The following is a 19,112-nucleotide window of genomic DNA, read 5'->3' as shown; positions in this document are numbered from 1 at the left end:
GTTGTTTGTTGATCTGTTTATGATGGCCATTCTGACCGGTGTGAGGTGGTATCTCATTGTGATTTTGTTCTCATTTCACTGATGGCTAGTGATGCTGAGCATCCTTTCAAATGTCTCTGGGCCCTTTGTATCTCTTCCTTGGAAAAGCATCTGCCCAGGTCCTTTGCCCATTTTTTGATTGGATTATTAGTCTTCCTGGAGTGGAGTTGAGTGAGTTCTTTATATATTTTGGAGATCAAATCTCTTATCTGATGTATCATTAGCAAATATATTTTCCCATACAGTTGGCTCCCTTTTCATTTAGCTGATGTTTTCTTTAGCTGTGCAGAAACTTCTTATTTTGATGAGGTCCCACTTGTTTATTCTTTCCTTTATGTCCCTTGCTTTAGGAGACATATCTGTGAAAATATTGCTGCGTGGGATATCTGAGAGGTTCCTGCCAATGTTCTTCTCTAGGACTTTTATGGTGTTGTGACTTATATTTAAGGCTTTTATCCATCTTGAGTTTATCTTTGTGTATGGTGTCAGCTGATGATCAAATTTCAATTTTTTGCATGTAGCTGTCCAGCTCTCCCAACAGCATTTGTTGAAGAGACTATTATTATTCCACTTTATGATTCTGCCCACTTTGTCAAATATTAGTTGCCCATACAGACCTGGGCTTATTTCTGGGCTTTCTATTCTGTTCCACTGGTCTATGGGTCTGTTCTTGTGCCAGTACCAGATTGTTTTGAATATAGTGGCTTTGTAATATACTTTGGTGTCTGGTATTGTGATCCCTCCTACTTTGTTTTTCTTTCTCAAAATTGCTGCGGCTATTCGGGGTTGTTTATCATTCCATATAAATTTTTGAAACATCTGTTCTATTTCTATGAAATACGTCATTGGTATATTAATAGGGACTGCATTGAATCTATAAATTGCTTTGGGTAGTATGGACATTTTGATGATATTAATTCTTCCAATCCATGAGCACGGTATATGCTTCCATTTATTTGTGTCTTCCTTAATTTCTTTCCTCAATGTTGTATAGTTTTCTGTGTACAGGTCTTTTACCTCTTTGGTTAAATTTATTCCTAGGTACTTTATTTTTCTTGTTGCTATATCGAATGGTATTTTTTTTCTGATTTCTTCTTCTTCTCTTTCATGACTGGTGTACAAAAATGCCTTTGATTTCTGAATATTAACTTTGTATCCTGCTGTTTTGCCAAATTCACTTATTAGGTTGAGGAGTTTTTTGGTGGCGTCTACAGGGTTTTCTATGTACACTATCCTGTCATGTGCAAACAATGATAATTTTACTCTCTCCTTTCCCGTTTGGATACCTTTTATTTCTTTTTCTTGTCTGACCGCTGTGGCTAGGATTTCCAATACCATATTGAAGAGAAGTGGTGAAAATGGACATCCTTGTCATGTTCCCAATCTTAGTGGGAAAGCTTTTAGTTTTTGCCTGTTGAGTATGATGTTGGCTGTAGGTTTTTCATATATGGCCTTTATTACATTGAGGAATGCCCCATGTATTCCCATTTTGCTGAGTGTTTTGATCATAAAAGAGTGCTGTACCTTATGAAATGCTTTTTCTACGTCTATTGAGATGATCATGTGGTTTTTGTCTTTCCTTTTATTTATGTGATGTATTACGTTTATTAATTTGCATATATTGAACCATCCCTGCATCCCTGGGATGAATCCCACTTGATCGTGGTGGATAATCTTTTTAATGTATTGCTGGGTGCGGTTTGCCAATATTTTGTTGAGGATTTTAGTATCTATGTTCATCAGCGAATTGGCCTGTAGTTTTCTTTCTTTGTAGGGTCTTTATCTGGTTTTGGGATCAGGGTGATGCTGGCCTCATAAAAAGAGTCTGGTAGTGTTCCCTCCTCTTGGATTTTTTGGAATAGTCTGAGGACAGGAGTTAGCTCTTCCTTAAATGTTTTGTAAAATTCTCCTGTGAAACCATCCGGCCCAGGGCTTTTGTGTGCCGGGAGTTTCTTGATTACTGCTTCCATTTCCCCAGCTGTTATCGGTCTGTTCAAGCTTTCTGTTTCTTCCTCCTTCAGTGTTGGAAGATTATACTTTGCTAGGAATTTTTCCATTTCATTGAGGTTTTCAAATTTCTTGGCATATGATTGTTCATAGTAGTTTTTTTAATAATCCTTTGTATTTCTGTGGTATCAGTTGTTATTTCTCCTCTTTCATTTCTGATAGTTATTTGGGTCCTCTTCCTTTTTTTTCTTGATGAGTCTGCTTAAAGGCTTGTCGATTTTATTTATCTTTTCAAAGAACCACCTCCTGGATTGGTTCACTCTTTTCCTTCATCTTCTTAAACCAGTCCTTTAGCATATCCTGTAGCGCTGGTTTGGTGAAGACGTATTCTTTTAGCCTTCTTTTGTCTGGGAAAGTCCTTATTTCTCCTTCTATTTTAATTGAGAGCCTTGCTGGGTAGAGCAGCCTTGGTCGTAGGCCCTTGCTTTTCATGACCTGGAATATTTGGTGCCATTCCCTTCTGGTTTGCAGTGTTTCCGTTGAGAAGTCAGCTCCCAGCTGTATCGGGGCTCCTTTGTATGTTACTTTCTCCTTCTCCCTTGCTGCCTTTAGAATTCTTTCTTTGTCTTTGATATTTGCCATTTTAATGATGATGTGTCTTGGAGTGGACCTCATTGAGTTCCTCTTGAATGGGGCCCTCTGTGCTTCCTGGACCCGTGAGACCTTTTCTCTCCTTAAATTGGGGAAGTTTTCCAACATTACTTTTTCGAAGAGGTTCTCTCTCTCTTGCTCCGCTTCTCCTTCTGGTATCCCTATTATGTGGATATTATTGTGTTTCAGGTTGTCCTGCATTTCCCTAAATGCCTCTTCATTCTTCTTGAGTCTTTTTTCCATTTCTTGTTCTTTCTAGGAGCTTTTTTCTTCAAGGAGCTGATTCGATCCTTGGCTTCATCTAGCCTGCTTTTGATTCCTTCTACTGTGTTCTTCATTTCAGAAATGGTATTCTTAATATCCTCTTGAGTCTTCTTGATAGTTTCTATGTCCTTTTCCAGGTTGGTATAGTTTGCTTTAAGTTCCTGATAGTTTCTCTGCAGTTTCTCATAGTTATCTTTGAGCTGGCTGAGCTCATTGAGCTTCTTTAGAGCCATTGTTTTGAATTCAATATCTGATAGTTCACTTGCCTCAATTTTATTTAGCTCTCTCTGTGGGGATTCCTCCTTTCCCCTTGTTTCAGGGGGATTTCTTTTTCTTCCCATTTTTGTGAGAGTCTTTGTTTGTTTGTTTGTTTTTTTGCTTCTGCTTCAATTGATCCGTCTAGATTTCCTGACTTTGTGGATTAAACTTCTATGGTAGTAGGCGGGTCTTTTATTTATTTATTTTTCTTTTCTTTTCTTTCTGGGTCTGCCTCTGATGGTGTCAGCTGTTGACCCTATCTGACCTTGGGCTGTTTGTTTGAGACTTCCAGGAATCTACCTTCTGTGTCTGTCTCCTGTGATTGTCAATCTAGTCACTCTGAGAGGACAGCTATCTTATTCGGCACTATGTTCCTTCTGCCAAACCTGGTATGCAATATATATGTATGTGTGTGTGTGTGTGTGTGTGTGTGTGTATGTGCGTGTGTGTGTATCCTCACTCAAAGATATTTCCATTAATTTTATTTTTTATGTATATTTTATTAATTATGCTATTACGGTTGTCCAATTTTTTTCTCCCCTTTATTCTTCTCTGCCCTGCACACCCCCTCCCACCATCATTCACCCTTTGCCCCTTAGTTCATGTCCATGTGTCCTACACATAAGTTCTTTGGTTTCTCCATTTCCTATATTATTCTTAGACCTCCCCCTGTCTATTTTGTACCTACCACTTATGTTTATTCCCTGTGCCTTTTCCCCTCTTCTCCCCCCTCCTCTCCCCACTGATAACCCTCCATGTGATCTCCATTTCTGTGATTCTGTTCCTGTTCTAGTTGTTTGTTTAGCTTGTTTTTGATTTGGTTTTTAGGTTCAGTTGTTGATAGTTGTGAGTTTGTTGTCATTTTACTATTTTTAGTTTTGATCCTCTTTTTTTTCTTAGATAAGTCCCTTTAACATTTCATATAATAAGGGCTTGGTGATGATGAACGACTTTAACTTGACTTTATCTGGGAAGCACTTTCTGCCCTTCCACTCTAAAGCATAGCTTTGCTGGATGGAGTAATCTTGGATGTAGGTCCTTTGCTTTCATGACTTTGAATACTTCTTGCCAGCCTCTTCTTGCCTGTAAGGTTTCAGCTGATTGTCTTATGGTAACTCCTTTATAGGTAACTCTCATCTTTTCTCTTGCTGCTTTTAAGAATCTCTCTTTATCTTTAATCTTGGGTAATGTAATTATGATGTGTCTTGGTGTGTGCTTCCTTGGGTCTAACTTTTTTGGGCCTCTGAGTTCCCTAGACTTCTTGGAAGTCTATTTCTTTTGTCATGTTAGGGAAGTTCGCCTTTATTATTTTTTCAAATAAGTTTTCAATTTCTTGGTCTTCCTCTTCTCCTCCAGGCACCCCTATGATTCCAATGTTGGAACATTTAAAGTTGTCCCAGAGGTTCCTCAGCCTCTCCTCATTTTTTTGAATTCTTGTTTCTTCATTCTGTTCTGGTTGAATGTATATTTCTTCCTTCTGCTCCAAATCATTTATCTGAGTCCTGATTTCCTTCCCTTCACTGTTGGTTCTCTGTGCATTTTTCTTTATTTCACTTTGCATAGCATTCATTTCATCCTCTATTTTGCTACTTTACTCAACCATTTCTGTGAGCATCCTGATTACCAGTGTTTTGAACTCTGCATCTGATAGGTTGGCTATCTCTTCATCGCTTAGCTGTATTTTTTCTGAAGTTTTGATCTGTTCTTTCATTTGGGCCATATTTCTTTGTCTCAGTGCTCCTGTTATGTTGTAAGGGGCAGAGCCTTAGGTATTCACCAGAGTGGGGCAACCCACATGGCTGTGTTGTGTCTCTGTGTGGGGGAGGGGCCAGAGAGGGAACAATGCAGCTTGCTCACCTCTCAGCTGGCTTTCAATCTCTTCCCCTGCTACCCACAAGCAAATTGGGCCTTCCTGGTGTTGATTCCCAGGTGGGTGGGTTTATGTACAGTCTAGGACTCTGAATCTCTCCAACAAACTCTCCTGCCAGGCTGGGAGTTTCTCCTGCAGCTGAACCTCCCACCACCGCCCCAAACCACAGGTTTTTACAGCCAGAAGTTTTGAGGTTTTCATTTTCCAAGCTGGAACCCTGGGTTGTGTGGTCTATCTCACTGCCCATTTGTTCCTCCTGGTTTATCTGCAAGCAAATGTGGGACCTCCTGGTCCACCAGATGCCGCCTTACTGTGCATCCTCTCCACCCAGGTGCCCATCTCCATCCCTCCTACCAGTCTAGATGAATGTTTCTTCTTTAACTCCTTGGTTGTTGGGCTTCCATACAGTTCGATTTTCTGGCAGTTCTAGTTGTTTTTTGTTTTTAAATTTGTTGTCGTCCTTCTTTTGGTTGTTTGAGGAGGCAAAGTGTATCTACCTATGACTCCATCTTGGCCAGAAGTCTATTTCCATTGATTTTAGAGAGAAGGAGGGAGAGAAAGAGAAAGAGAAATATCAATGTGAGAGAGAAACATTAATCAGTTGCCTCTTATATGCACTCTGGCTGAACCTATGTATGTACCCTGACTGGGAATTAACCCCACAACCCTCTGGTGTATGGGACAACACTCCAACCAACTGAGCCACCAGCCAGGGTTAAAAATAATTTTAAAAGAATGAATAAATGAAAGAAAGAAAAAGAAAATATGAATAATAATAGGTACTTGTTAGGGTTATCATAGGAATAAATTAGATAATATTAGCACATAATAAATGCTAATTGTGTTTGATTATCTTGTTATCATGGTGGTTAACTTAGTTGCTCCTATGTCAGACACCTAGTGAATAGTAGATCTTATGGCACTAGGTCCCAATATCCCTTCTCCTCCAGTGAGGGAATCACAAGAATGAATATGATTTTGATGTGTTTGAACACAGGGTTACTCTGAGACAGGAGGAAGGGCTGGAAAACACATGGGTTGGAAGCAACATCCCTTCTGCGTTGAAAAGGATGATGGCAAAGGCAGAAAAGGATGCCGGGTCTGGGGTTGCTAGGTCACTGAGCACTCTGCAGCAACTGTTGACAGACATTGCTCTGAATATACCTAGTAGACTCACAGCCAGGAAGGGACGTGGCAGCTACTGGCTCAGCTAAGGTGACACCAGAATGAAGGGGGATGAGGAGCTTCGCTGTCATAGGTCAGTGGGCTGACTGTTTCAAAGGGAGCTAGAAGCCTTCAAGAACGTCAGGTCTCCCTTACTGCAATGCGTATCCTTATTAGCATGCACACCAGGCCAGTAGGAAATGAGTCTGCAAACCTATGAGTACTCATAATGCTTGCCAACCAAAAACTTAACATCTATTAGCAATATGTGAGGTACTTTTTTTAAGTTGAGGTGAAATTCCCTTAAAGTGCTTGGTACTTTTTATACATGACCTTATGACTTCAAAACAGCAGTTCAAGATGGATGTGCGTATACCTATTTCCGATGAAGTGGAAACTGAGCCTCAGAGAGACTATATCACTTGCCCCAAGTCAAACAGCAGGAAGATATCATAAGAGGCAATGGAGCATAGATTTGTCTGAATCTAAAGTCTATGCCGTTTTTATCATACCACAAGTTATAAATGTACATATTTATATAAATTATGGACTAGATTGAAATGCTTGCTCACAAAGCCTGTCATCAACTGGTGTTTTCTTGAACATCACTGTTGTAGATTTGGCTATTGGCCTAGCACAGTCCCATGTGGGCCCAGGCCTTTGGCTCCCTGCAAGCCTCAGCTTGCAGCCCCCTAAACTGTTTGCCTAGAGAAGCCACCATTCCTCTCAATGGCCCCTCCCTCCCTCCCAACTCTCGGTCCCATCCCTCCATCCCTTCACTCTCCCTACATCCTGAAGGCACACTCTCTCTTTCCAGCCCCTGCCCCTCTGGCCTACAGTCTCCTCCTGGCTGCTGTGAGCCACAGCATTTTCCAGGGTGCACTGTTGTATATCAAATGTTTGGTGTTTACTGCCTTGCTGTACTTGTTACAGTTCAATGAAAACACCCATGCTTTTTGGAAGGGCAGGGGAGGAATAAATGTTTCAGTCACACAATAAATAATGTAGTGGGGAAAGATGTTGAGAAAGTGGTGCTCTGGGTTTTTCCAGGAGGTATGCTTTCCTTTCTTTCCTCTTTTTTTTTTTTCACCTTCCTCCCCAGCCCCTCTTTATTCAGTCCAATACAGAACACCTCCCACCAGGAATCAGAGGAAAACAGCTCTGTTCCAAGAGAAGGGGAAGATTAAACTGTTGAAACTAAACAAATCAGTCCCTGTAGAGAAAGGACAGAAGGGAGGGGACAGCCTGGATGGGCTGGCCCTTGGCAGTGATTTGGGGACTGAAAGAGAGAGAACCTTCTGAAAGAGTCTAGGTTTTATTTGTTATGAGAGGGAGTGGGAGAGGAGCAGAAGCAGGAAGCACCGTGGACAGGAAAAGCTCCTGAAAGGAGGGTTGGGATGAGTCTAGCCCCTTTGTTTCTCAGTCCAGCCATGGAGAGAGCTCCCAGGGGAGGCTGGCTGGGTCCTGCTTGTACAAGTGGAACAAAAAGACAAAGGAACTGATGGGGGATAGCCCCAGGGTGTACAGTCCTGGCAGCCAGGTTGGAGAACCAAAAGCAGTGGAACCAGAAGCAGAGCCCAGATCATGGTAAAGGTGGGAGCCAAATTCTAAACCCATCTGTAGGGCAGTGGGAACAAGTAATGGAAAGGAAAGTGACAAGATCAGGAGCATCAAGAAGCTGGGCAAACTCTCAGGACTGAGTCTGTGAGGTGAGAAGAGTATGAGAAGCCAGCTCTTTAGTGCTTTCAAATGTATTGTTTGGGAATGGGTCTTAGGATGAAAGATGCCTTATTTTTCCAGCTGCTCTGGGCCTCAGAGTCAGTCTCCTGAGGTTCAGCCAGATGAGATGGAGGCCTCTTCCATCTCCGGGGCAAGTGGATATGGAAAGTCAAAGGCAATGTGGCACTGCTGATGGGCCTGATATCAGGGAACCAGATGAATCCTTGGCTTTTTATTTGTAGGTCTGCATTCTTTACAGTGTGGTCTGGCAAGCCCAGGCACAGGAATCATCTGGAGCCGAATTTAAAATGCAGATTTCTTGTCCCCATTCCAAACCTACTGAATCTAAATTTTGGGTGAGGCACAAGAATCTGCACTTTAAATAAGCACTCTGGGTGACTCCTAGTTATGTGAATAACCCCTGCTAGGAGCTACCATTTTTACCTATGGTTAGAAAAAGATTTCCTGGAGAAGGTCTCTACCACCTACTTGAAAGCTGATTTCCCTGTGTAATTTAATATTATACACTTGACAGTCTGAAAACATTGGTTGAGCACCTACTGTGAGCAAGATGTGTGCCAGGGGCTATTGCCTAGAGTCATAGACACAGAGAGTCTTAAGGTAGAGGGGGCCTCCGAGCCCGTCTGGCACCCAGAAAGAGAGACTCTTTTATGGCTCCCTTGACAATTGGTCATCCATGAACTTACTACTCTTTAAGGTGGCAAAGTCCACGGGGGCTAGCTTGTAGCTCTCGATTCAGCCTCCAGGCACACGGGCCAAGTCTCCTATCTTACACATGACAGCCCTTTAGATTTTGAAGCCAGTTGTTATGTTCCTTTAAAGTCTCTTTTCCAAACTAGAAACTACCACTTCCATGGGAGGAAGGGTTTGTCCAGACTTCTCACTGTTTGGCTTTCCCTTCTCTGGGTACTTGGGTTTGTGACTGTTCTCCTTAAAGAGTGGTGCCTTACTCCTAGAAATATGTTGACCAGCAGAAGAGGGGCTGAGACACAACTTCTCCCACATTTCTGGATACAGACCAGCCTTTGGTCTGTAAAGGTGCCTGTAGAGGAGGTAGGCTGGTTCCCCTGTAACAGGCTTCAGGGATAAAAGGACTTCTGGGAAAAGCAAGAAACAAGTGTATACAGACCACTCCAAGCCTTCCCCACCCCCAGTGCTGAGGTCTCACTGGCCTTGAGGGAACATTTGCCTGGCTTCAGCCAGCAGGTGGGTCACAATCCTGGCCATGTTGGAAGGCACTAAGTCTCTGGTTTACCTCCTGCCCTCTTCTTCATAGGCCCAGTCTCCATGATTCCATTAGTCACCATCCGACATCCTCAGCTCTTCCCCTCCACCAAGGCAGTGACAGGAAAAAGACGCTCATTAGCAGGGAAGAGAAAAAGGGAGAGAAGTACACTTTGAAAAAAAGCCACAGAGGGAACCATGCCCTGATCATCCTCTGTCACCTTGGCCTTAAGGGGATGCAGGAAGACCAGGTGGCAGGTGAGGAAAATGATGTGAGCAGTGGCATTTGGGACTGATTGGAGGGGAGAGAGTCTGGGGCTGGGGAGGCTTCATTATAATAATTGTATCCTTCCCCTGTAGTTACAACCTTGCAAAATATAACTTGATGTTTGTAATGAGCCATAATTAGACAATCACCAAAAGTTGCGGTGAATAGAATGAATGCAAAACCCAGCCAAGCAATAGTACTCACTGTTAGCGTGTGCCTGCCGTGTTCTCACTTTCCTCCTCCCTTGTCATGGAAGCCCAGGGGAAGGCCTTCCTTTCCCATGTGCACCTCCATGGCTCCTTTGTGATTATGTGGCTAGGGCCTATGGTCCTCAGAGCTGCCACTCTCCTCTCTGGTTCCCAGCCCTGGGATTTCCTCCTGCATTTCGGTCAAGCCCAGGGATCATCAGCCCTGAGAAGGTAGAGCATGACTCTAGGATTCTGGGTCCCAAGGAGTAGAGTCTAGAGGCTGGGCCCCCTGTAGCACCACTCATCCTGACAAAGTGGCAGGTGCCCAAGATAGCATAGCAAGGAAGTAACTATAATGTAACACATTATCTCTTCTGCATGGTTTGCCCAGAGTAGAAGTACAATCCCTAACTCCAAGGGACTCCTAATGATAGACTTTTATGTAAAGAAACAAATATATATATATATATATATATATATATATATATATATATATATATATATATATGTATGTAATTGGATTGGAAGATATTTAGGGTCAAGGGGTCTTTCTCAAAATTAAGCCACAAAACTGTTTCTAGCTACAGCTAACTATAGTATACCCATCTCCTCTTGTGCAGGTGTTACATGTGCATGAAGTACCCTATAGAATTGCTCACTAGCAACATGTACAGGCACTTGTGTAATGCCAACGATGGTGGATGGTGCCCTGACCTCTTTTGCCAGCTGGGCCCCACGGTGGAGCAAGTTTGAATGTTTACAATGTTTACACTTCAATTAAGATCCTTTCTGGACTCTTCAGAGTTTCAGTGAATCTATTAGTCCCTGCTACCACCTCCTCTTTATGGCAAAGTCATTTCAGAGGATGGAACCTATATAAGGCTTTGCCCCTGCAGCTTAGCAAATGAATCTTCATAGAGACACAATGAGCAGGGAAAGAGCTCAAAGATTATGAGCCATCCTGCCAGATAAGGAAACTTAAGCCCAAAGGGGAGAGCCATTTGCCTTAGTCCACATGGACTATGACAGACCCAGGCCCTCACTTCAGGTCAGGCTCTTCATCAGTGCTTTAACATCAGACCATGATACCAGCTCCTTCCAAGCAGAGAAACTGGGGAGGGCCAGGCTCTTGGTGGCTTCAGTCTTCTGTTCCTGACTTCTGACCTCCTTCTGTGGCACTGGGGTCCTAGGAGGGGACTTGGAGAACCAGCTTAGGTAGTTAGGCTATTTATGTAGCCTGTGTTGGGAAGGAGAAATAGAGGGAGAGAATTAGATACAGGGAACGGTGAGAGGAAAAGAGAAAAGTGGTTCTGGGTGCAATAAGGACAGGGTGCTGGGCACTTCAGGGAGCTCAGAGCTGAGGTGCTATGGCCAGATCAGTCCTAAACCACCCCACAGAACCAAACCCTAGCTGTCTCCCCAAGGGGTGCTTAAGGAAACTAACAAGGTCCACAGACTGGTGCCTTTGCACCTTAGAGGGGCCTGCAGCTAACAGTGAAAATACCTTGGCCAGAGGCTAGATCAGCCAAGGTGTTTTGGAAGACAGCCTTATTCCACTAACGACGCAGGAAACCAGATTTCTGGCCTCAACTTCTCCATTATCTAGGTGGCCTGGATCAAGGCCCCTAACCTCTGTGGCTGTGGTTTCTTATTGCTAAATGAGAATATCATTATTGGCTTTATACTTTGTGGTCAGGCTTATATTAGATCATAATATAACATGTGAAAATTCCCCATAAACTAGAAAGCACCACAATAATATCTTAGTGCTGGGTGCAAAGGTCATTGCCAGGGAACCTCTCCTGTTATATTTACCTCTGATGCCAAGGAACATTTAGGCACAGAAGGAAACAGTCTTCCAAATTCTACCTTAACTCCCAACTGCTTACCCCTCCAGGAACTCTGAAAGAACAGCAGCTCTTACCCAGACTGGGAGGTGCAGGGGGCCTATCACCTGAGTAGGCTGCCTGGGAGCCAGAAGGGAATTGTGGGGAGGAGGGGACACCTGTTTACACTCTAATCCTAGGGAGGTGGTGTGTCTGGACGTCAGAACTACACCCAGACCACAGGTAGAACCAGATGGACTAGCTATAGAAGCAAAAGGTCTGATCTTCACCTGATGCCCCAGGAATGCCCAGTTAGCTAATTTTTGTTTAGACAACACAAGTAAGAAGTGTCTAGACATTGGGATGCTGGGGGGAAAGTGCAGGTTGTTCATTGGTACTTTTGTTTATGGGGTTAGTTTGCAGCTAAGCAAACCAGTGTACCTCAAGAGAGTCTTCTACACTTGAAATGTGTCTATCCTCATCTTGACCTGTTATTTGCTTTGCCTCTTCCTCTGGTTGAATGAATTGTCTAGGGACCAGCTCTAGCTTTTGTCACTCTCTTCTGAGATTTTAACCCACCATTGGTTCAGATCATTGCTGTGGATGGGCTCTTGGGTGGGGTGTTCTCATTCATGAGTCCTGCCAGAAAGAATATGCTCTTCATAAAGATAACACCCTGCCAATGTCCATGGTAAGACCTTGGCCATCTCAGACCTCACTCTGAAGAGACAGGTTTAGTTCTTGCTCTACCAGTAAACTGGCAACATGATCTTGGGCAAGTCATAACTTTTCTGGGCTTCACTTTGCCAATCTGTAAAATGAGGAAGTTGAATTTCATTGTCCTGAAGAAATGAATCGGGAAAATCTCTTTGACATCAGAACATAAGATAGAGGTAGTACCCCATCACCTGGGCATATACTGGCAAACCACTCAAACTAAGACCATCCGGTACTGTGCCTTGGATGAATGTGTAGCAGGAACTCCAAAGACCATAGGGCTACAGAAAGGGCACCATGGTGGATCTTATTTATGAATTAAATTTGGATCCTAACGGAGGCTTGCATTCCATCCTGTGCTCATTGTAAAGACAGCCTCCCAGATCTACAGTCCTGCTATGCTTTTGTTGTCAGTTAGCAAGCAGTTGTATTGTGGAAAGGCCATTGTTCTCAGGCCATGGGCACATCAGGCCTCCGTGCCAGTGGGCATCCTGTGAGCAAGCCCCACTCCAGCTCCATCACTGGAAGGTGACACTGGCAAGAAGCAGCTCTGGGCTTCTTATGTGGCACCAACACATGTCCTAAAGTCAATCATTCTTTGACAGTCCAGGAGCAGAACACCCCTTTTCCAGAAGGCACTGAAGAGGCTTGGATTTTTTTGTAGAAGAAGAACATGGAAGAATATTTATTGGTCACAGTCCCAGAATCTGAAGGTTAAAAAAGGGCCTTAAAAGGTCACTAATTTACCTCTTTCTTAATGCTAATATCTCCCTCTGTAATCCAGCTGCCTATATATATCTATATCTATATCTATATATAGATATAGATATAGATATAAACTTTATTTATTTATTTATTTATCTAGAGGGTTGGGGACGGGAGGGAGAAAGAGAGCAACACCAATGTCAGAGTGAGATAGCGATCGGTTGTCTTTCACGTTTCCCCATCCAGGGACCAGGCCACAGCTCAGGCATGTGCCTTGTCCAGGAATTGAATCAGCGACCTTTTGGTTCACAGAATGATGCTTAACCACTGAGCCACACCATCCAGGGTCAGCTGCTTTTTATAATGTGCATCCTACCAGTTTCCCAAAAGGAGTTGGGATTGTTGAGGTTACAAATAAAGTTGGAAAAGGAGATCCCATGTAGATAAAAGGATGGGATGAGGAGGAAATAGTTTTGCCAGGGACCTAGGTTTAGATGGTTCCTGACACTGAACATTAAATTCAATTCTGAATTTTTTTGGCAACAAAGGCAAAAATGTAAATATGATTGTTATATGGGTATCTGACAAAAGGACTCATGGCAGGAGAGACACTATTTTCTCTGGTACTGAATTTTAAAGCAGATCACATCTGTCTACTGGCCAGGGAGAGTGACCTTGGCAGTTATGAGTTTCTGTTTCCCTTTTCTTACTTTGATGCCCTTATGTTCTGAGAGAGTCTATACAAGTTCTCTAGACTTTCTTGGATTGGTTCATTTTCTGTTTCATCTTTTAGGAGCCCACTGGGTTGTGTGTGGGCCTGAGATCTCTGGGGAGCAATGTCCCCTTTGGAAATTCCAAGGATTTTGAGAACCTGGAAGGAAAGTGCTTGGCTTGGGCCCTGGATGTTGATGGATAAGCAGGGCAAGGGCATCACCTGCGAGGACTGGCTGTCATGAAACCCTGGAGCTTGGGGAGGCTGGCATGACATGTGGTGTTTCTGTCACTGTGTGCCCTGCAGCCCACATAGACCCACCTTATTTCTGGAAGGTTCTACCAGCATCCAGTGGCTGTTGTGAAGTCCCCTTATGGGATATAACTATTCAGCTCTACTTTATTTTTCTTCTCTTAGAGCAATGGTTACATTTATAGTTCTCTGTTTAATTAGTCAATGACTACCAGATGGTATCACACTGGCACCTCCTAGAAAGTCTCCAGTTCCTCAGGGTGGCCCAGAGGCATTTGAGGACTATGTATATGTCCCTACTGCCATGTGGCACTGTGCTGGACATGGTCTGGACACCATTGCTAAGCCCTCCATGTGTGTTCTTCAAAGGGTGTGTAGTGTGGCAATTAAGACCATGGACTCTAGAGTCAGACTATAGAGGGTTGAGATACCAGCACTCCCATTAACTTGGTTTTGTGTCCTGGGGCACACTTCTTAACCCTTCTGAGCCTCAATTTTTTCATCTATCAAATGGATATAATAGTAATATCTCTCTTACTGGGTAGATGAGAAGAGCAAATGTAGATAGATGATAGATAGATAGATAGATAGATAGATAGATAGATAGATAGATAGATAATAGATAGATAGACAGACAGACATGGAGATATTTAGATAGACATTTAGAACAGTTGTCCTTGGTACATAGTAAATGTTATATCAGCCTTTACTATCACCCATCCTCAGAATATCTCAGTGGTGTAGACATTATAGTTCCATTTTACAGCCAACAAAACTGAGGCTCAGAGAGCTAAGTTCCTTGTCAAAGAAGACAACACTGCTAAGTGGTGGAACTAGAATTGGGATCTGATTCTGCCTTACCCCAGACCCTGAACCCGAGTTTTGAAGAGTATGAGTGGTTACCACCTTGTTCCTTCTTCTGAGATGGTGGGTAGACCCTTTTCTGTGTCACATTCATGCTGTACACTGCTGGCTCTGCACCAGGGCACTGACCAAGAGCCACATCTTGTGCAGTGGGGCAAGGCAAGGTGGTCTCAGAAGCTGTGACACAGGGAACTGCGGGGCAGTGCTAAGGCCAGGCTCCTTCTGTACCCAGGTTTGCCTTTCAGTCTAAGCCCTTCAATATATGCCTCCTTTCCCCAGCATCCCACAGGGTCTGGGGCAGTTGCTAAGATTGCCCTCCACAAAGCAATGGTTTTCAGGGCAGCATTCTTGAGTTACAGGCTTGAGTCCCACAAAATGTTAAGCTGCAGGGAACCTTAGAGATCCATCATGAACAGAGCTAGGACAGTCCTCTCCCTGACCAGGTATATGTGCCCACCACCCCCACCCACAGATGTTTCTCTGCAGCATGGAGGGTGCTAAAACAACAGAGAAGTAGTGAGAAGGAAAGGCAAAACTTTACTTAGATGCCCTGGTTGGTATCCCTGGAATGGCATTTCTCCTCCTCTCTACCCCCTCTTCTACAGAATCAGATGCAACAACCGCCTTGAAACAGAAAACCCTCCTTCTATGTTTACCTCCCAACCCCAATGCCAGGTGTCCAGGTGTTGCAGCAGCTGCCAGCACAGTCCCCTTTCCAAACCCTAAGTGCACAGCCCAAGGCTGGGCCAAGGCCGCGAACCTTGCTGCCACCCCTGGGCAAGCCTCCAGTGCACACTCAGGCCTGCAGTCCTAGGCTGCTCTCTTCATACTTTGATACTGGGGGTCCAGGTACAGGGGGACCCACGACTGCAGGCACTGGCTAAGGCCTGTGCGTCATGGGATCTGGGTGTGTCCCAGTTCAGGATGCAGGTAGGTACAGGCAGAAGAAGGCTGGCTATCCAAGGCTTTGAATTCTGGGGGAAGCAAAATATAATAATGATAATAATCATACTACAGATAACAACAACAACAATAATAAATAGCTTTCTTTTTATTATAGGCATAGACTTTACAGGTATTATGATTCAGTATTTACAACAACACTATGAGGTACATAGTATCATCTTACTTTATAGATGAGGAAGGCAAGGCTCAGAGAGGTTAAGTATATTGTCCAAAGTCACACAACTAGTAAACAGTAGAGGTAGAATTTTAAACTGAGTCTGTCTGATAAAAAATTGGTGGAAAAATCTAACCCATACTCTGGCCCCTTCAGGCCTTCTGCCAGCCAGAGAGGCCAGAGCAATGATATCGCAACTGTAAATCTTGCCCATTGAAATACCTCTGCTCCTATTCCACTTTTCAATGTATCTTCCAGCCCCTGATTCCTCCCAGAGCTCCTCAAAGGCAGGCATTAGTCTCCCGCTGCCTCGTGGATGGGCTACAGGCTCAGAGAAGGAAGTGGCATGTCCAGTGACACGGAGCACTGGGGATGTATCCAGATGCCACTTACCTCTCCCAGTGGCAATTCAGTGTTTTCTATTTTATTTTTTATAACAGGTTTATTGAGATATAATTCACATACCGCGCACTTCACCCATTTAAAATGCACAATTCAGAGATTTTCAGTCCATTCACTGATAGATGCAACCATCACTGCAATTTTAGAACATTTTCATCACCTCAGAGAGAAACACCTACCCTTTACATAGCATCCCTGGTTATCCCCCAATTCTCCCCAAGCCTTAAGCAACCATCAGTCTGCTTTCTGTCTCTATAGGTTTGCTAATTTGGGACATTTTATATAAACAGAATTCTGTAGTATGTGATCTTTTATGTCCTTTCACTTAGCGTAATGTTTTCAGCCCTCATCTGTGTTGTAGCATGAATCAGGACTTCATTCCTTTTTATTGCTGAATAATATTCCCTTATATGGTATACCACATTTTATTTATCCATTCATCAATTAATGGATATTTTCATTGTTTCCACATTTTGGCTATTGTAAGTAATACTGCTGTAAACTTCATGTACATGTTTTTATGTGGACATGTTTCTACTTCTCTTGGTTATATGCCTAGAAGTGGAATTGGTGATATGTTAATTCTATGTTTAACCATTTGAGGAACCACTAGACTATTTACCAAAGACTGCACCATTTTACATTCCCACCAGCAGTGTGTGAGGGTTCCACTTTCTCCACATTCTCAGCAACACTGATACTGCATTAAACCCTCACCTAGCTTAGGAGCAAGCCAGGGGCTGTATGAGGAGGTAGGGATGAATGGGACCAGGCAGATTTAGGATTAATTACAGATGGGTGAGTTGGGAGGAAACGGGTTAGAAATCCCCTCTTGAGAGCCCAGTGTCGAGTCATCCAGGGGTCATCCTGGTATCAGGCTTGATCAAAGATCAGTGCTGGCCTCCACTGGACACCATCTGAAGTGTTGAAGCCAGGATATTGGGCCCACTCAGTGGCTGGGGGGGGGGGGGGGGGGGAAATCACAAGGAAGGTGACTGTAGCTTTGTGTGAAACTGATGGTGACTTTGAGATCACAGGTTCCATGTGTATGGCAACCACTTCCTCCCCAGACAGGCCTGGCAGGGCCCCTGAGTGCCCGGATGAGAGGGAAAAGCCCTGCTGTAGCTCAGGTAACTCAAACTTCTCAAGAATGCCAGGAAGCTTATTGGTTGTCTGAAGCAGTGCAGGGGCAGGGGGCAGAAGGATGGTGTGTACCAATTTCACTCACATCTCCTCTCATCACCATTTAGATGCCAGGGTCATAGCTCATTTCCCCAAAGTTAAGCAAAAGTGGATATTAAACTCTGAAGAACCTAGGAAGAGGCTAGCCCTGGACAGAGAAATAGAAACCATGCTGCACTCAGAAAGAGGCAGAGCACCATGGAGGGAGGAGCTGACCCCAAGCTCTGCCTGTGAGAAGACCGTGCAGGCCGGTCATTAACTTCAGTGGAGGCTCAGGGAACGGTGATGAGAAAGTGGCCTGTCTCCCTGAACTCTGCCCAGCACATTCGGTTATAAATATGACTTGGTATTTTGTCACTAGTCCCTGTCCTTTCATCTGCTAATCCAGATGCCCCCGAGGAACAAGCAAGCAAGAGTCCTGTGGCATTTTGAAACTGAGTGTGTAGGGTTCAGACTTTCACGGATCACCATCTCTCCATCACCCTTCTACCCATCCTGGGTGACACTAGAGCTATGTACAGATGCCTTGAGTGTGACCATATCACCTTTAAATGGAAGCATATGGGGGCCAGAGGGGACATTATAGGCTTCTTCACCCACCGCCTCAGTCACAGATGGGGAGAGGAGAGCTGGGGAGGACACAGCAGCAGTGGGCCAGGAACTTGGGAGGAGTGAGCAAGTGTCACCTGCTCTATCTCCTGTTCTTCTGGTGCACGGCTGTCTTCCCTGGCATTGAGGTGGCAACCTCATGGCAGCCTGGTCACCTTTCCACAGCCCAGGTGACCTCCGATAATTGAAAGGAAGACCTGGTTACCAGAACAGGCAACACACTTGGGACAAATTTCACCAATGCTATGTCTCCAAAAAGGACACACTGCAGAGGTCAAGTAGTGGTGTCGAAGTCGGGACCTCCCTGGCTGGGAGGCCTCCCAAGACTACTGGAGCTGTGCCCATGGGCCAAGGCTTAAAACTCTGGTGAGGAAATCGCTACAAGGAGGAGCCCTGGTTGAAAGCAGCAGGCCTTGCTGGTTTGAAGGAAGCACTGGCTCTGAAGGCAGAGAGAGGTGTGCCTGGGTGAGCCGGGGAGCTTAGATCCATGGATCACAGGTGAGGGTCCCACCCTGCCTATGGTGTGGGCCGTGGCACCCTGCTCTCTCTCTGGGCTGTAGGAAGGGATGCTGCATGTAACTACAAAACCAGATAACATTATGAAAATACTTTAAAACTCTGAAGGACAACCATTTTGCTTAATGTTTCAATTATAGTTTACATTCAATATTATTTTTGCATTAGTTTCAGGTGTATGGCTTAGTGGTTCGACAATCATACTTCATAAAGTGATCCCCTCGATATTTCCAGTACCCACCTGGCACCACACATAGTTATTACTTGATTATTAATTATATTTCCTATGCTGTGCTTCATGTTCCTGTGACCATTTTGCCACTACTAATTTGTACTTTTTAATCCCTTTACCTTTTCACCCAGTGCCCCAACCACCCCTCCCACTGGCAGTCATCAGTCTGTTCTCTGTATCTATTAGTCTGTTTCTATTTTGTTTGTTCGCTTATTTTGTTCTTTAGATTCCATAATAAGTTAAGTCATATGGCATTTTTTTCCTCTGTCGTATTTCATTTAGCGTAATCTACATCCATCCTGCTGTCACAAAGGGTAAGATTTCCTTCTTTTCTATGGCCAAGTAATATTCCATTGTATGTG

The 19,112-nt window shown here is 44.0% G+C and overlaps 1 protein-coding gene across 1 annotated transcript in view; it reads left to right on the top strand.

Annotated features, from left to right (window-relative positions):
* DSCAML1 (DS cell adhesion molecule like 1) overlaps window positions 1-19,112 on the top strand; it is a 343,723-nt gene that overhangs the window by 102,248 nt on the left and 222,363 nt on the right. The gene's annotated exons all lie outside the window — the stretch shown is intronic.

This window comes from Pteronotus mesoamericanus, unplaced genomic scaffold (genome assembly GCF_021234165.1).
Source record: "Pteronotus mesoamericanus isolate MK-2021 breed Mesoamerican mustached bat unplaced genomic scaffold, CSHL_Meso_final scaffold_36, whole genome shotgun sequence".
Lineage (NCBI taxonomy): Eukaryota > Metazoa > Chordata > Mammalia > Chiroptera > Mormoopidae > Pteronotus > Pteronotus mesoamericanus.
Note: the sequence above shows the minus strand (reverse complement) of the source record. Positions and strands in the feature narration are given on the sequence as shown.